Raw genomic sequence first — 11,841 nt, forward strand, 5'->3', positions numbered from 1 at the left:
ATTAAATGATTATATCTACATAGTTTTATTGTTTTATCTCTAGAGTTCCATTTCTGAGCTTTATCCTGAGCACTGATCTACAGTATCCAAGATATGAATAACTGAATTAACTACAACCCCTCACAAATACATACACAGTTTATTTTTTATTTTTTTTTAAAGATTTTATTTATTTATTTGAGAGGGAGAGAATGAGAGATAGCACGAGAGGGAAGAGGGTCAGAGGGAGAAGCAGACTCCCTGCTGAGCAGGGAGCCCGATGCGGGACTCGATCCCGGGACTCCAGGATCATGACCTGAGCCGAAGGCAGTCACTTAACCAACTGAGCCACCCAGACGCCCTACATACACAGTTTATTTTACACACTCAGTCCGTCCCTTCTCCTTCATCACTAATCACATCTGACCTAGCTCTCTGTTATCATTTTGAAGTCATTTTCATCTCTTCATATTGTAGTAGAAAGGCCAGTGGTCCTCCAAAGATGTCTGTGTCAAATCTCTAGAAATTGTAAATGTGTTACCTTGCATGGCAAAGAGATTTTGTAGATATGATTAAGTTAAATATCTGGAGATGGGAAAATTATCCTGGATTATCCAGGTGGGAACAATATAATCACGAGAGCTGGAAGATCACAGTCATTGAGAAGATACTACAACAGAATCAGAGATTGGAAAAATGCACTTAAAGATGGAAGAACCATGAGCCAATGAGTTCAGGCAGCCTCCCAAAGCTAGAAAAGGCAAGGAAATGGACTACCTCCTGAGAGCCTCCTGAAGGAACACACCTCTGTGAACACCTTGATCATAGCCTGTAAAATGCATTTTGGATTTCTGTCATCTAGAACTGTAAGATAATAAATTCCAGTTAAGTCAATAAGTTGGTAGTTTGTTACCCAGCATTGAGAATTTTTTTTTTTTTAGCCTAAATTCTATTTATTGAAAAAAGCAGAGAAGAGCAAGTGCACGCCCCCTAGGAAAAGGATGGAATAAAACAAGCAGTGCAAGTCCACCTCCTGCTCAGCAGATTCTCTTGTTGCCACCATTGGGCCATCTTGTTGTTGACAGGCATCTTCAGGAAGCGGTCAGACTGCATGTAGTTAGCTATCTTCTCCAAAGCCTGGAAACGGCACATGAAAGCCTTCAGATTTGGAAATTCATCCAGGCACTTGTGCTCAAACATACTGTTCTGATCTAAGACATCATAGGTGAGGAAATCCACAGATGAGCTTTTCTCCTGCAAACCATGACAATTTCCCCAGGAACAAGGAGAACTGTTTCAGTTGTCCAGGTAGCTGTTCCAAGTACTGAGTCTTCAGTGTGTCAAGCCAGGGCTATAGCACAGTCCTATCAGCTGCATGTGGAAATCCATTATTTGGTTCTCCATGATATCCACTTGAATCTTTTCTTCTTCAGTCTCGCCACACATATTGTGCGTGCAAGACAGCATTGCTCTGGGTGATCTTGTTCTTACCATCCATGAGGTAGGGCAGGTTAGGAAAGTCCAGGTCGAGCTTGAATTTCACATCCAGCCATCGGCTTCTATCATAGTCGGGAGCTTCCCTGCACGTGTACCGTTTCTCCTCATAGAATGTATCAGTGAACTCTAGGAGCATACGGATGGCGTGAGCCAGCCTGCGAATATCTCAGTAACCTAGAACCACGGTCGACTTGGACAATGACATGCTGATGTTGTTTCCGTGCCTTCCAGGACTGGGAGTCAGCACTGGGAAATTAATACACAGATAACAAGAGATACCAAGACATTTTGAATTTGCTGCCTTTATGTATCTTGCTTGTTACTATTCAAAATTCCATAATATTGTTCTATTTGAGGAGTTCATTTACTAGAATGTATTGTTCCAACTTCATCATGAAGTCCCATCAAAGTGTCAGTTGCACTGCCACCAGTTACCAAAACATTTGTATTGATCTTGTTTTTTCCCAGAGCAATCTTTTTGAAAGAGTTGCATACATGCAAATGATGAAAATTAAGAAATTTTAGGTTTTTTTAGATGACTATCTTAAAATTTTTTCCTAGTTATGCATTTCTTACTGCATATATTAGAAAATATAACAAAATCATTATATTTGTGCCATAGCCTGAATATTTGTGTCCCTCTAAAATTTCTATGTTGATATCTAACCTCCAATATGATGGTATTTAGAGGTGGGCCCTTCAGGCAGTGATAGGTTTTGAGGCTGGAGCCCTCATGAATGGGATTAGGGCCTTTATAAAATAAATTCCAGAGACCTTCACCCTTTCTATCATGTGAAGACATAGTGAGATGACAGCAGGAAATGAACTGTCATTAGACACCAAGTCTGCTGTCATCTTGGTCTTGGACTTCCCAGCTTCCAATACTGAGAGAAATATGTTTGAAAATATTTGTTGTTTAAACCACCCAGTTTACAGTATTTTTGTTATAGCAACCTAAAGGAACTAAGACAATCTATGATTTCACAGATTTTTATAGGAAATGGGGTCTAAAAAATAATGATAATATTAAATTGAGAACAGAACAACTGATATTCAGGTAAAGCTAAATTGCAAAGAACTTAGGCAAATGTCATAGGTTTGGAAAATATTAGAATGAAAAGTTAAGCTTAAATGGGTGATACACGCAACTAATGAATCATTGAACACTATATCAAAGGCTAATGATGTACTATATGTTGGTTAATTGACCTTAATAAAAAGAAAAAAATTTAAAAATTAAAAAAAAGAAAAGTTATGCTCAAATTGCTTCTCAGGAGCTCAACTACATAATGCAACATAATATTGTTACAAATGAGAAGTGTTCATCTTAAATTTTAAAGACTTTGACTTTTAGAAATGATAATCTTATATGAGTGACTAGACTATCAGTAATTGTTGATAATTTTGACAAAGGATATAATTACCCAAAATTATAGAACCTCTAAAATACAAATTTCCTATAATAAGACTTGTAGTAGCTTTAGGGTTTTTTATAGTTTTAAACTTTAATACATAAATAGTCATTGCTAATTATTCTCATTTAGTACAAAAAAAAAAAATCCCTAACAGTACAGGTTCCCTAGACCCTACTGCAGGCCTACTTAAGGTGAAGGTTGTGGGCACTTCTCTATTTGTAACAAGTTCACCAGATACAATTTTATGATCAGAGAAGTGTGAGATACTGGACTGTGGAAACAATCACAAAAGACCTGTTACTTTTCTATAAAGTATACTTGCTAAGTAGATAGTTCCTATATCAATAAAAGCACTGCACTTTCCTTAAGATTCATACAAATATTGAAGATACATGTAAAATTTTCCAAACTTAAGACTTTTAAAATAAATAAGAGTAGGAAACATTAGTATTTATTTATTGATTTCTATTTCCCAGTTTGAAAACAAAGTTATAATTATTCTTTCTCTTAAAGCCAAGTAAAGTGAGTGAAGTATGTTACAGGTTGCGGGGCAGAGGGGATCTCTGATGAATCTTGCTCAAATCATATTGTATTCATTCAGTACTAATTACAATGATATGGTGACTATGAGTCAAGATAATGATGATGTAATATCATCTCCATTGAACATTTTAACACACAGTATTATTAACTGAGAAGTAGTTAAGGATTGTGAAAATTTTTGAAAATGTCATTGTGCTTTTCTCTTTTAGGAAGAAAATGCAGAACATACAATTCAAATGAATTGTATTTCAAAACTTGCAACTTTCTTTTAATTTTCTTTAAAAAATAAAGCATCACTCTTTCTCTTTGCTATAATAATAAAATTATAAGTAAGTGCATTACTTAGAATTAGGAATGCATTTTCAATATAAATAATTTTATACAGACTATGTTTCTAAACTTTTCCAGACTAGATTCTATATTATTGATAAAATTTCCAATGTAAAAAAGAAAAAAAGGTTAGATAACAAATTTAAACTGAAAATCTGACTATAAACTAGATTTTTGCCTTTGTCATGAATGTTGGTACTGAAACATAAATTTAATTAGAAAAGAATGAGAAGCAAGATGAAGATTTTAAAAGAGGACTTGTGGGTATTTTCAATGGCTTTAGAAGTTGGTGTTTTGAATGCTTTATAATTCCTAATTTCATCTCTAGACATAAATTTGTTTTATCTTTATGCAGCATTTCTCATACACTTTCCAACAAATCATAGATTATGAGAAAGAGGAGGACCACTAGTCTCCATGGGTAATTATATTGAAAGGGAAATTGAGGATTCATTCTTTTTTTAGCTTTTTAGCAATCTTTGATATCTTTTTTTCACTATTTTTAGATTTTATTTATATTCAAGTTAGTTAACACATAGTGTATTATTAGTTTTAGGAGTAGAATTTATTGATTCATTAGTTGCATATAACACTCACGCTTATACATCAAGTGCCCTCCTTAATGCCCCTCACTCAATTTCCCCTTTCCTCCCACCCACCTCCCCTCCAGTAACCCTCAGTTTGTTCCCTATAGTTAAGAGTCTCTTACGGTTTGCCTCCCTCTCTGTTTTTATCTTATTTTATTTTTTCCTTCCCATCTCCTATGTTCGTCAGTTTTGTTTATAAAATACTGGAAATTCATTATCTTTTGAACAAAATTATTTTAAACTCAGAATAAGTGACAAAGTTGTACTTTTCTAAGTCATTCTAATACACTAAACAAGTAGTCTTACTACTTTAAAAAGAATTCTGTATCAAAGTTATCACTTTGTTTACTTGTTCTATTGCCAGAAAATTAACAATACTTTTAGTAAGTTCCTATCAATGAAATTAGTTTTTTAAAAAGATTTTTTAAGTAAAAAGAATCATTTTCTGTTGTCTCAAAGGATAATTTAGATGTACTGCTAGTGATTTGGGGTTAGTTTCAACCTCTTTGTACTTTCTCTTTCCAAGCACATATGCTAATAATTTCCCAGCAATATTGTAAAGATAAACTGAAAGACTTTGCATAAATGAAATGGCATATAAATGCAAATTAATAGCACTAATGTATGTTATAATTATATACAGAATCTTCCAATGTGAAGCACTGTCTTAAGTTAGGATACATTCCCCGGGGTAAGATAAGGATGAAAGAGTTCACAAAAGGACACATAAGATGATTAAAGTAGAATGAAACTTACACATATACAAAAGGAAAGTGGGGAAGTTAAGATTATTTAGCCTGGAAATGTGAAGAGATAGAGTGAATATAATTGAGTTAAGATTTTGAAGTGTATAGTAAAATTGATAAGATCCTTTTTTATATGCTATTCCATAATACAAGAAGGAGAGATCACTCAAAAACTAATGGAAGTTTAATTTAAAAGGAACTAAAGGAAATGCTTAATCTTTGCGTAGTGTAAAGTCAAACCACATAATTCAATACCTTAGAAGATAATAGATTAAAATACAGAGGCTACACTTTAAATATAGAAAAAAATGAACACATTTTAGCCAAAGGAATTTTCATGTTAAATGGAGAAAAATCAAAACATATGTCCAATGTAATTAAACGATGACCATCAGTATTAGTAATATGGTTATTCTACTCACAATTTAGGTATGGAATTAGCAATGGACAAAAAAGAATGTTGAATTTTTATCACTTTAGAATCATTTGTAATTTTATTTTCAAGGAGCAAATCATTGAACCTGTCTATCCTTCATCACTGCCACACTCCATATTCATTACACATTCTTTTTTCCCCTGGTAATGACCTGGATTCCTTTTATTAATTTATAATTTCATTTATGCACATGAAATAAACAACTAATAAATTATTGGAAACACAGATACAGAATCAAATGGTATATATTAAAGTTTGAATTTTGCAACTGATTTTATATTGAAAAGTTATAGAAATAAATTCAGTAAGCAGATATTCTGATCTTATAATTTTCAATATTTTGTACTGTTTTAATTATACACACCAAGGGCGCCTGGGTGGCTCAGTTGGTTGAGCATCTGCCTTCGGCTCAGGTCATGATCCTGGAGTCCCAGGATCGAGTCCCGCATCGGGCTCCCTGCTCAGCAGGGAGTCTGCTTCTCCCTCTGACCCTCTTGCCTCTCGTGCTCTCTCTCTCTCTCATTCTCTCTCTATCAAATAAATAAAATCTTAAAAAAAATTATACACACCAATACTTTAGTAATTTCAACATGGATATTTGGAAAAGGAGGATATATTTCAAGCTTCCATGAGCTTTTATGGAAAGCAAATTTGTGAGAAATAAATCATTTTTATTTAAATGTTAGAGGTTATTAAAAATGGGGAAATCAAAGTAAATATATGAAGCTGAATGTAAAAAGGTATTTTTAGATACAGATAGTAAGGCTATATATTTCTTTTTTTTTTGAGATTTTATTTATGTATCAGAGAGAGAGAGAGAGCACAAGCAGGGGGAGTGGCAGGCAGAGGGAGAAGCAGGTTCCCTGCTGAGCAAGGAGCCCCACAGATTGCAGGACTCTATCTCAGGATCTTGGGATCATGACCTGAGCCAAAGGCAGATGCTTAACTGACTGAGCCACCCAGAAGTCCCTAGTAAGGATATATATCTTGTATTTTTTTCTATTTAAGGAATTTAAAATAGGTAAACTAATTTAATGTAAAATATTTAAACATTAATAAATGTGCCATTAACAAGTATTAACTATTAATGTCATTTTTATTAATAAATATAGCTTTTAAATGTTTTGAATATGAAAGGCAGTTATATTTTGATGGGGAGGAAGTATAATTTTACTAGAACAAATGTTTGCTTTGGGGAAAAGAAGTCAATAAACAATTACATTGACTCGTTTTTTTCCTACTGGAGAGACTGACAGCACAAGGATCAGTGCATTTTTATTTGGTTCTCAGCTTCTTTCTGGGCAGTATCCTGATGTTAGAGAATTATAGGATCCAGGAACAATCCAATAGACCTGTTTTAGTTGAATGTTGATTTTATTTTTAAAGGCTCAAGATTTAGTGACTTAGGATTTTGCTTAAATGGGAACTTGAAAAAATTTTCTATTGGGCAGATATTTTAGGATTTCCAAACTCAGAAAATACAAAGCATAGTATATGATAGCTGTGGCTTTAAGTCATATCTTCCAATGTGTAAACCCAAAAAAAATGAGAAACATTAAGAAAAGACTTGATGAACATACTGAGTCCTAATTGTGAAAAATGTGGGAGGAAGTTAGAAGCTAAGTGAAGTGGTAAGAGTTATGAAAGGAAGAGTAAAAGTTGTTTTGTTTTGCTTTTTAAAAATTTTTTGCATGCATTAAGTGCATGCTTTAATTATTACATACTTGAGGCATGTTTTTTCAAGTTAGGAAAAAGATCATTCTCATGAGGAAAATTTGTAAAAATATGGCTATATAACCCATTTTCAAAGATTAAACAATTTTTAGTGTAGATTAAGGAAGCCCTAATTAAACAATTTTTAGTGTAGATTATATGTGCTTCGACTATATTGCTAAATTTTAATATAATAAGGTTATAAAAGAAATTTAAATTTCCCAAAGCACTTCCTTACATACTGAAACTTAATTGCTCCCCCATAATATCATTAATGTCATCATATTATGATTTATCTGCCAACCTATGGTTGCCTTTGTCTTGTAACGATCTGAATGTTATTTAAATACATTGAAGATACCCGTAGAATTTATACTAAGCAAGATACTATATTAATTCAAGTAATTTTAATTCTAATTATTTCCTTTCTGTTAAGAATATTATGATCAAGTCTATAGAAAATAAAAATGATTTAGTTGATAATGCCTTAAAATTAGGGCATGGTGTATACACATCCCTTTGATATAATGAATCAACTTTATATATTTTTTGAATAGCCACTACTTTTTAATAAGATACTCTTATTATATTTTAAAAATAACATATGAAGGAGTTATGAGGTAAATTGCTTCAATCTTCAACCTTTGAAAGAGCATTTACACACTGGCTATACCAATTTACATCCCCACGGAGAGTGCACAAAAGTTTCAGTTTCTCTACATCCTCGCCAGCACTTGTTGTTCCTTCTTTTTGATTCTAGCCATTTTGACAAATGTAAGGTGATAACTCACTGTGGTTTTGATTTGCATTTCCCTGATAATTAGTGATGCTGAGTATCTTTTCATATGTCTGTTGGCCATCTGTATGTCTTCTTTGGGAAAATGTCAGTTCAGGTCCTCTGCCCATTTCTACTTAGATTATTTGCTTTTTGTTTGGTTTTGTTTTGGTGTTGAGTTGTATAAGTTCTTTGTATGTTTTGAATATTAGTGCCTTATCAGATACATCATTTGTACATATTTCTCTCATTTACTAGGTTGCCATTTTGTTTTGTTGATGGTTTCCTTCATGGAAAACAGTATGGAGGTTTCTCAAAAATTAAAAATAGAAATATTATATGATACAATAATTCTGATGCTTGGTATTTACCCCCCAAAAATAGAAACATTAATTCAAAAAGATATACACACCCCTATGTTTACTGCAGCATTATATACATTAGCCAAGATATGGAAGCAACCTAAGTGTCCATTGATAGATGAATGGATAAGGAAGATGTGAGATATATACATATATTGCATATGTGTGTGTGTGTGTGTATGTGTGTGTGTGTGTGTGTGTATGTATATATTACACTCCCATGAAAAGGATGTGATCATGCCATTTGCAATAACATGGATGGACCTAGAGGGTATTATGCTAAGTGAAATAAGTCAGATAAGGAAAGATATTTACCATATAATTTAACTTACATGTGGAATCTAAAAAACAAGTGAATAAATAAACACACCAAAAGCAGAATCAGACCTATAAATACAGAGAAAAAACTGATAGATTTCGGAGGGGAGAGTGATGGGGGGTGGGCAAAATGGGCAAAGGGGAGTGGGTGATACAGGCTTCCAGTTATGGAATCAGTAAGTCATGGTAATAAAAGGTACAACATAGGGGATATAGCCAATGCTATTATAATAGGATTGCTTGGTGACAGATGGTAGCTACATTTGTGGTGAACATAGTATAATGTACAGAGTTGTTGAATTATTATGCTGTATGCCTGAATCAAATATAACACTGTGTGTCAACTATTCTCTGTTTCTCTCTATGTTTCTCTCTCTCTCTCTCTCTCTCTCTCTCTATATATATATATATATATATATATATATATAGGTATATATATGATTTTTTTAAAGAGAAATTATAGGTCAGAAACCTGAGACTTGGAGAGCAATAATGACTATCCACTTTTCCAAAAAAGCCCCCATCACCTCATCATTTTTGTATCTTACATGCCACTACTTGAATTAGGAAATAATGGTAATATAAATGAGGAACATATAGAAAGAGGCTATTGGTAGAGATTATTATGACACACCAGAACTACAAAGATAAGTTAAAATGAAACATCAATATCAACTGTTATATATAATGAGAGATTCACAAGTGATTATAAAGCTAATTAGGCAGCAATTGATTAACCAGATAACCTGGAGCTGAAGAATTTTCTGATACAACATATTGAATTTTGTTATTTTTTAAAGTTTTCTTGGTAATATAAGTTTTCTTGTAATATTAAGGTAAAGAAGTAAATGCTAATGTCAAAAAAAATGCATTAAACAGAATTAAATAGGCAAGGGAGACTTTATTCAAGACTTGTAATAAGGGAGAGTTTGAGCTCAATTCCCCAAAAACAAAAAGCAAGAAGGATAAACTAGTGGAAAAGTACTGGAGGACATTCAAGAGGAGATTGGTAGATATGATTAGGTAGGTCATCTATTTGCCAATCAGCACTTGTCAAAGTGAGGTCCTATCCTCTCAAAAAGACTGGGAGGTAGGGGTGTTTTCTTCCCTTATGATTACATTTCAAAGGGATGGCTCCCAGTTCCTTGAGAAAGACATGTGTGGACTGTAAAACCAGTAAGAGGCTTAGAGATGATGTACATCTCAAAGGAGTAGAGAAAGAATTTATAATTATAAATTTTCTAAAGTAGATGCTCTAGGTAAAAGGAAGTCAAGGATTATAGTCAGGAAAAAAAACTCTCTAAAGATTAGTCAAGCTGAGAAAAATGTAAAGGCCATATTGATCACTATTACACCAATCTATTAGTTTTCCATATTTCAGTAAATAAAGGAGAAGACATGATATCTTACATAGGATAATGCATATGTATTCTTATATAGGATAATATATGTGAATATGTGTGTACACACACACACACACACACACACACACACACATATATATATATATATATATATATATATATATATATATGATCTCCTAAATATAGGAGAAGATATATAGAGGATTATAGAAAAATAGCTGTTGTAACTGTAGTATCACAATGGCACATGCAATTAGTTGCAGGCTTGGGAGTTTTCAATCCACATTCCCTTGACCAGAGGTCATCTTGCAGAATGGACTTTAGCAAATCCAATGCTCACATTTAGATAGAACTTAAATTTATGCCTAACAGAGAAGAAAGACAAATTCTCCAGCAGAATAAAAATTATAATATAAAGAATCTATTGTTACATATTTAACATGTATAAAATATTATTGCTATCCTTTTCTATTGACTATCTTGCTATTGGTGGTGGTGTCATTGCTTATGTTAGGGTTCTAAGTGAGTTAATAGTTTCACTCATGTTATTGGTCTTCTTAAATTAATTTTACTTTAGGTATTATGTTTCTCAAACAAGTTTTCTACTGATTGTATGAAATAAGCTAAACATCAAAGAGGAGAGAGACTACTATATTTCCAGTTTATGTTAATTTCTCTATTTCTTGATCTCTTACGTTAACGATGTAACATTTTAAACCTATAATATACTTTACCAGGATGATTCATTAGCATATTATTTAGTTTTCACAAATTACCCGTTACCTTCCTTTTAGAACTACAGTGTATCCCAAAGTTTTGTCTAGTGACCATCTGCATTAGTACCACTGGATATATTTGCAAAACTTCACTTCTTTGAGCATTTCTGCAGACCCACTTTATCAGAATCTCTTAGGATATAACTCAGGGATTTGTAAAACTCCCTGGGCTGATATTTGAGAAATCATGAAAAGAGAGAAAGAGAGGTGAAAGAAAGAAAGAGAGAAAAAGAAAGAAAGGAAATAGATAAAATATAGATTTAAAGTGAAAAAGTGAACAAGAAAAATATATGGGATGGGAAATTTGCACAGTAATTATAGTACTATAAGAGTATATGTACATAATGAATATATAGTGTGCTTATGTGTCTATGTATATATACACTAAATGGAGTACCATATTACAGTATTACAAATATTTTTAAAAGACTTATTTATTTATTTTTGAGAGAGAAGACACGTGAGTGTGGGGGAGGGGCAGAGGGAAAGGGAGAGAAAGCCTAAAGCAGACTCCGTGCTGAGCATGGAGCCTGATGCAGGGCTTAATTTCATGACCCTGAAATCATAACCACAACCAAAATCAAGAGTCAGGTGCTCAACAGACTGAGCCACCCAGGCACCCCAGTATTACAAATAATTTTTATTATGTTTCTTAAAAGTTGAATTTATCTTAGGATTCATTTCAGCAAATGTATCTTCCATATCTATTATGACTTGGCAATATGCTAAATCCCAATAATGCAAAGAATAAGACAGAGAAATAGTTATGGTTCTTTTCATCAAAAGATAAATATGATTCATAAAATATAATGCTATGGTATTTATACCCAAATATTATTCATAAAATAGTAAGGATAGAGTATTTACATCCTCGGGGATCATTTTAACAAAATGTGTATACATACGTATATTTGTTACTGATGTCATACAATAAGATGAAAGGAAATTAGGTGATGGTGATAAGCAGTCTATGAATTCTTTCCACTTGCAATTGTTTTGG

The 11,841-nt window shown here is 32.9% G+C and overlaps 1 pseudogene; it reads right to left on the bottom strand.

Moving 5' to 3' along the window:
- Nucleotides 1–1,016: 1,016 nt before the first annotated feature.
- LOC113927460 lies at nucleotides 1,017–1,681 on the bottom strand (annotated as a pseudogene).
- Nucleotides 1,682–11,841: the final 10,160 nt, after the last annotated feature.

This window comes from Zalophus californianus, chromosome 7, assembly GCF_009762305.2.
Source record: "Zalophus californianus isolate mZalCal1 chromosome 7, mZalCal1.pri.v2, whole genome shotgun sequence".
Classification (NCBI taxonomy): Eukaryota; Metazoa; Chordata; class Mammalia; order Carnivora; family Otariidae; genus Zalophus; species Zalophus californianus.